Raw genomic sequence first — 6,613 nt, forward strand, 5'->3', positions numbered from 1 at the left:
TGGTGTTTTATGAGTTTGACTTTCTCATTGTCCATTTATCAAACAATACGTCCTTGTGCGAGAAGGACCAAACTCTAAATAACATTATCAATGAATCTCCCAATAAATTGAAATTTTTTGAATTAAACCCCAACCATTTATTTCTCCTATATATATATATATATATATATATATATATATATATATTGTGACGACGTTGGAATGGATGAAGATGATGAAGAAGGAGGAGGAGGAGAAGAAGAAGAAGAGCATATACGTAATATGCGTGAGCTTGCTAATGACGAGTCTGTGTGGAGGATTGATTCTGACATGGTGGCTTTACAAATACCATCCCAAGAACAGTCATCTATGGATGGTCCCTCCGGGTCTTGTCCTCTTCCTCACCCCGGTCGTCGTTTCCGCCTCCGTCCTGTTCTCTCACGTCTGCGATGACACCGACGACCCCGAGGCTAGTGATCATTCCGGGCCAAGATTCCGAAGTTAGATGAGAGCAAAAATGGTTTAGACTTAGGTGATTACAGATTGCGATTTTGTATAGATTTTGTCCTTCTATTTTTGTTCTTTCTGAAGCCAGATTCGCTTGAAGTTGGCCATCCTGATAATAAAAACCCTTGAGCTTCTTGGATTCTTTAATCGCTTTCTGTCATCAAGAGAAGAAATCTTTAAGACGTTGACTGGGCTGCAAATTTGAAAGGGGGAGACTGAAAATTTTTGGAGCAACAGTGTTGGGCGATGATGCAATGACAGGACAGGAGTGATTACAATACGGAGGGGGATCCAGAACTAGTGTGAGATAAACCCACCTGCTCCAAGTTCTTCTTCGTTCCTGATAAAACCCACCAAGAGAAGGATGACCAAGATTGGCCCCATGACCCGGAAGAGATACATCTCCAACCCGGTCGGCTCGGGCCGTCGGGTCCAGGCCGGAGGGAACAACCGCTTTCAAAAGCCCGCCTTCAGGACCACTACAGAATCTAAAATCGTTAAAAGGCCCATTAATTTGGGTCATAGATTCGGGCCGAATCATACGGCCCAGTTATGACTTACATTAGATAAAGCCCAACGAAAGACGATCCATAAATAAAACTTGCGGTACTTTATTCCTTTTGTCTATAATGCGACAACTTGGGAACAATTAGGGATAGTTCAGACCAGTTCTGTCCATCTCCATGAGATGGGATGGGAGTATGTTTTTTTCTCGCCATCATTTTCTTTTGTCCTTTTTCCGTTTCGTCTCTCACTTTGTTTTCTTTTAATTTTCTATTGGTTTCTGATTGATTTTGGAGGTTAGTAAATTTTTTAATTACAAAATCTTCAATCCCATGATGCACCTCACCTCCATTGTTTTTTTTCTTCTTTCTAAAACTTCATTCTTCTGTCCTTTTTCTTAGTGTCTTCGTCGGGGGGTAGTCGAAATCTGTCGCACTGCGTTTGGTGAGAGAAAGTCGATCATATTTGCAAAACAACAAAGGTTTTCTGTGACTTTTTTTGCCTCAAGTTCCAGAAACCTCGCCGATGTCCAAACGAACCAAAAGTCTTTAAATTGCAGGGAAATCAAAATTTCTGTTGAGTATTACGTCCCTTTCCTGCATTGGGCTTTTGTCAATTTACCATCTGATCGAGTTGAGTTGGTGAAATTTCGAGGTTTTTTGAGTGGACGAAATTAGGGTTTGGGTGATTGGGCGACGGCGAAGTTTTAAAGACAGGTCCACAAGATGCAGCAAACTCCGCAGATGATTCCAATGGTTCCTTCATTTCCTCCGACAAACATCACAACCGAACAGATCCAAAAGGTCCCTCCTTTCTCTCTCTGTGTTTGTTTTCTTGTCTGTTACTGTTGTCTTTTTATGGTTTACGTGATGGGCAAATCGATTAGCTCGTAGATATTCACTTTCTTTTACTGGCTTTCGTGTTTTTGTGGCCGCTTGGTGAAATTTGGCTGCCATGGTTTCCGAAATGTTTGATTAATCCTTGTAGAGTTTCACTGGATTAGGAAAAACGGGTGCGGTCCGCTTGCCTGTAAAGGAGACAACCATAACTGCTCTCTGTGTTTTTTAGTAGTTGTTTGTTCTAATGGGCGGATGGCTTTTCTCTCGAATGATGGGTTAAAAAACATAGTTTGTTTCCGATTCGCAGTTTTGTTTTAAATTTATTTCTGGAAGAAATGAGAAAGTTCTGGTATATATATATATATATATTGTGACGACGCTGGAATTCGAGTCTTGATTTAGCATATCCTCAAAACTCGATAACTCCACGCTCTTAGATTTCATTGAAACCCAATGGGCTCTTATAAGGCCCATTATGGAATTCTTCGCCACGGTTAGTTTTGGAGGCCCATGTCCATGTTGTGTGCGCGACGACAGCTATGAAAATGTGTAAAATGTTTGTTCTAAAAAAAACATATGCACACACATAAACCCTAAATAAGTTTTAAAAACATGACATTTTTCGGATTATGGCAATATTTACAAAATGAAAGAATAATAATATTTAGAGATCCGTAGATAAAGAAATCTTCCACGGACCATCGATTTTTGTAACGATAATTTAGAAGCAAATTGTATTTTAGGTATGTTGAAACTTTCTGTAGTTCTCATGCATACAATATATGTAGGATCATAATAAATGCAGGAACCGCGGGCTTACATAAGATTTATAATCAATTGAAAATAATACTGATAGGCCCTATAAGCCTCTCCTTTTTTTTGTCGGTGGAATAACAGAGATTCCAAGGCAACATAAATGCATGGATCAAATGAAAACATATACATATAATCTATACATATATTGTGTGCGTGTGGGATTGAATTATTACGAGAAGAGAGGGTCGAAAAGTCCTATCAATCATAACATGGGAAAAGGAGTGACATGAACGACACATAAAGCCAAAAATCAAATCCTTTTTAATTTTCACATAAATTATTTACTTTCCAATCTTCCTTTCCCCTTTTCCCCAAAGTCAAAGAGCTCCAAGTTCCCACAAGGCATGGTTACAGCGGCCCCGACCACATACACATATGTATGTATGTAATGTAGGAGACATCTTTAATTGCATACATTTTGTAATATGTGCGTAGTAAGTTTTTTTTTATCCGACTACATTCACCCTAAATTCGGAACCAGTCTTTGTATATGAACTATTTTGATCTAGAAATTACATCCCTTTTCCATCCGTATAATCGTATCCAAGATTTTGAAGATGACTTTGTCATCTCTCAACCATTGGACTATCAATTATTGAGTATATGCATAGTGAGTTGGAGGGTAATATTTAGACTAAAGTTTTTTATGCTTTCTTATGAAATTTACGGAACAATGATACCTAAGCTGCGTCGCGATTGCCCTAAAAGTGACTATATATATGTATAAAATCCATCAACGAAAGTGAATACGAACAAATTATTTATCCGTTTGAATAAAAAAGGTTAAGATTAGGGCTGAACAAAGACAAGGGCTCAAAAGTTTGCATAATTACGCCAATCTACACTCTGCACATGACAGGAGAATGGGAAAGACAAATCACATGTTACAAAACAAGAGCGTCTATATAAATATTTTTTAAGAAACTTAGTAGTAAATAAACTGAAAGCAGAGGAAAACTTAATTTACGTGCGACTAAAGAGATAACCTACGGACGGAATCTTGATGACAGAACTTGTCCGCCGAAGATGGGAAGCGATGATATATTGGGGGGAATGAAGCCTGGTCCGACGACCCTATACGTTTAACTAATATATATACACTTCTGTTAAGATATATCAACAAATAAGTAATTATAATATATAAATATATACATACATATATGCGAAAGAATGATAAGAGTCCTCGAGCCAGACAACATTCCCCTCAATTCAAACGGCCTCCTCATAATCCTTACAGTAGAGAGAGAGGGAGAGAGAGAAGGTGGTGATGATGGTGTTATGATGAGGGGAATGACAGTGCGAAGATGTCGCCCTTATAAGAAGAGAGAAACCGAGTCGTTCCAAACCCTAGTCTTTCTTTTATTTATTAATTTTTAGAATTTCGAGGTGGTTCAGGAGTGTTTACGAACTTATATATATATATATATATATATATATATAATGATGAAAATATTAGCCCAACTGTTTGAAGTGCAATGATTTCCCTTTTCTCGGGCATGATTTCAATTTATTTGATAATGATACAATGTCTAAATTATGACGATTTGATATATAATGATGAAAATATTAGAAAATACCCACTTTGAACATGCATCGATCTTAGAATAGTGATCATAAGTATCTTCATAAGATGGTTGTGATTATGGCGGTGATTATAAACATATCGCGCGAGATCATTTTTTTTTCCAAATATATATCCAAAAGTGTATATGTACGGATTAGGTCCCTTAGTTTTTATAATTCAAGAGAGCAACACTTGAAGAGTTAATATCATTACAGGGTAGCGGAGGGCGTCTACAAGACACAACTCGTGCAAGATTTCATATTGGCATGCATGTCGACCACTTGGCCCGTCTTCAGATTCTCTTACGTATATGTACTTTGGGTGATAACTATATTATGACGCTTATGAATACTTACATGAAACTTTTTGTGATCTCATTAATAAACATATATATATATATATATATATTATAAGATATATGCAGTATCATATCATTGCAACCACGATACACACACACGCACACATGAAACTTAAGGTGAAATTCAGATATCCATGAAAACGTTATAATAGTTATACAGTTTCATATAAGAATATGTAAATATTTCAAGTTTAGGAAGGTTAAGTTGAATTTGACTATTTATAATGTATATGTACGTGTGCTTTATATATGTAAGTATGGAATACGGAAATGAGAAGTAAAGAGGGCACGAGACGTGAGTCAGAGGAGTGGTTGGGCAAATTGAGGATGGCCAGTTGTAGAAATTATAATAATAATAATTTAATTTTGCTTTCACTTTTAGGTGCCCTACCGACTTTATTGATTATACACATTTTAATTTTGATAGTGATATATTATATGCTTTTATGCAACTCTTGTTTTGCCTTTTTTTTTTTGTTTACTCTTTCTTTTCTTTTGAAACAAAAAAGACAGGACTTCTCGTCTGTCGAGTTTGCTTCTAGGGAGAGACGATGAATTTAAGGCGACGACTGACATTAATACTCTGTATTTAAAAAAAATAGAAAATAGAAAATCAATGTTTTTTATTTAATACATCATCCACAAATTATGAAATTCTAATTGGTGTGGGTGATAATGTATGGTGATTATTATCATATGATATGTTGCTAGAGCAGACCAATACGCTATATTTTTTTTATTGAGCGTTATCCCTTATTATGGATTATATATATGCAGTCTTGCGAATATAAAAATGCGTGTTCTATCGTATGTCTAATATTAATTGCTCAAGAAAATAAATTCATGTTTAAACAGGAACATTGAAACTTAATAAAGGATACAAGTGTTTACGCTCAATATATGATAAATTTGGATGGTTGCAAATGCATTTCAATATAACTAATAATACGCATTAACAATATATATATATATATATATATGTATGCACGTATGTATAGATAGAGTAGGCATAAGCTAATTGGAAGTATTTGTGGGGTCGTTTTCAACGTGAAGACTTGCTATTGTTTCTTTATGGCATGGGTATTTTTCGCTTTGAACTCCCCGCCATGCATGTTATTCTAATGTAATTGCATTTTATAATAAAACCAATTATCGAATTTGATATTTCAGGTTTTTATTTTTACTCGGAAATCTACAACTAGTTCGATGAATTAAAATTGATGCCACTAGCATTTGTCTTAAACCAATGTTTTATGATATATTATAGTAACATAAAAAAACGCTTTGAACAATTGTTGATTACGATTTGTCTCGTTAATAATAATTCGCTCCAACAATATATATATAAGAATATGTCTCAAATTCTAATGATCTGCCCTTTAATTGTAAAAATAAAGATGACGCGAATCGAATAGTTTCACTAGAAGTAGAACCATCATGTTATAGGCATTAGGCAACCTACCCTTTTGCGAAATATAAATTGAATAGCAATTTATGATATTTAATTTTATTTGAAATTCGATCAGGTCGCGCATCGTAATTAATTGTTTAAACCAATCATAGAGTGACAAACGGAGAAGACAATATTGTTACTAGCTCCAGATTTCAAAATTCTTACATTTTTATCGGCAAGTGCGTCACCCATTAATAATATTTGTACATATATATATATATACATATATATATATATATACACATATATATATATATACATATTACATGTTTTTTTTTTGTGTTTTGTTGTCTACATTTTTTACTTCGTTTGAATATTTTCTTTTGTAAATCATTATTATTACTTGAATCTGACATTAACGTGTTAAACATAACTTTTGTCATTTTATTGTAATATCTTCGTGTTTAAGAATTACAACTTAAATAAATAAAGATCAATGTCAAAGGTGACACGTCGTTGTCTATTTTGGCACCTTAAATCCTCTGTTATTTATTTGATTTTATGAATTTGCGCATATATATGGATGTACATATACCGTCCAAGCGCGACCTCTTTGTCTTCTTAGCATTGTAATTAGGGACGTATTATATATA

The sequence above is a fragment of the Tarenaya hassleriana genome, unplaced genomic scaffold, assembly GCF_000463585.1.
Source record: "Tarenaya hassleriana unplaced genomic scaffold, ASM46358v1 Cleome7, whole genome shotgun sequence".
NCBI lineage: Eukaryota > Viridiplantae > Streptophyta > Magnoliopsida > Brassicales > Cleomaceae > Tarenaya > Tarenaya hassleriana.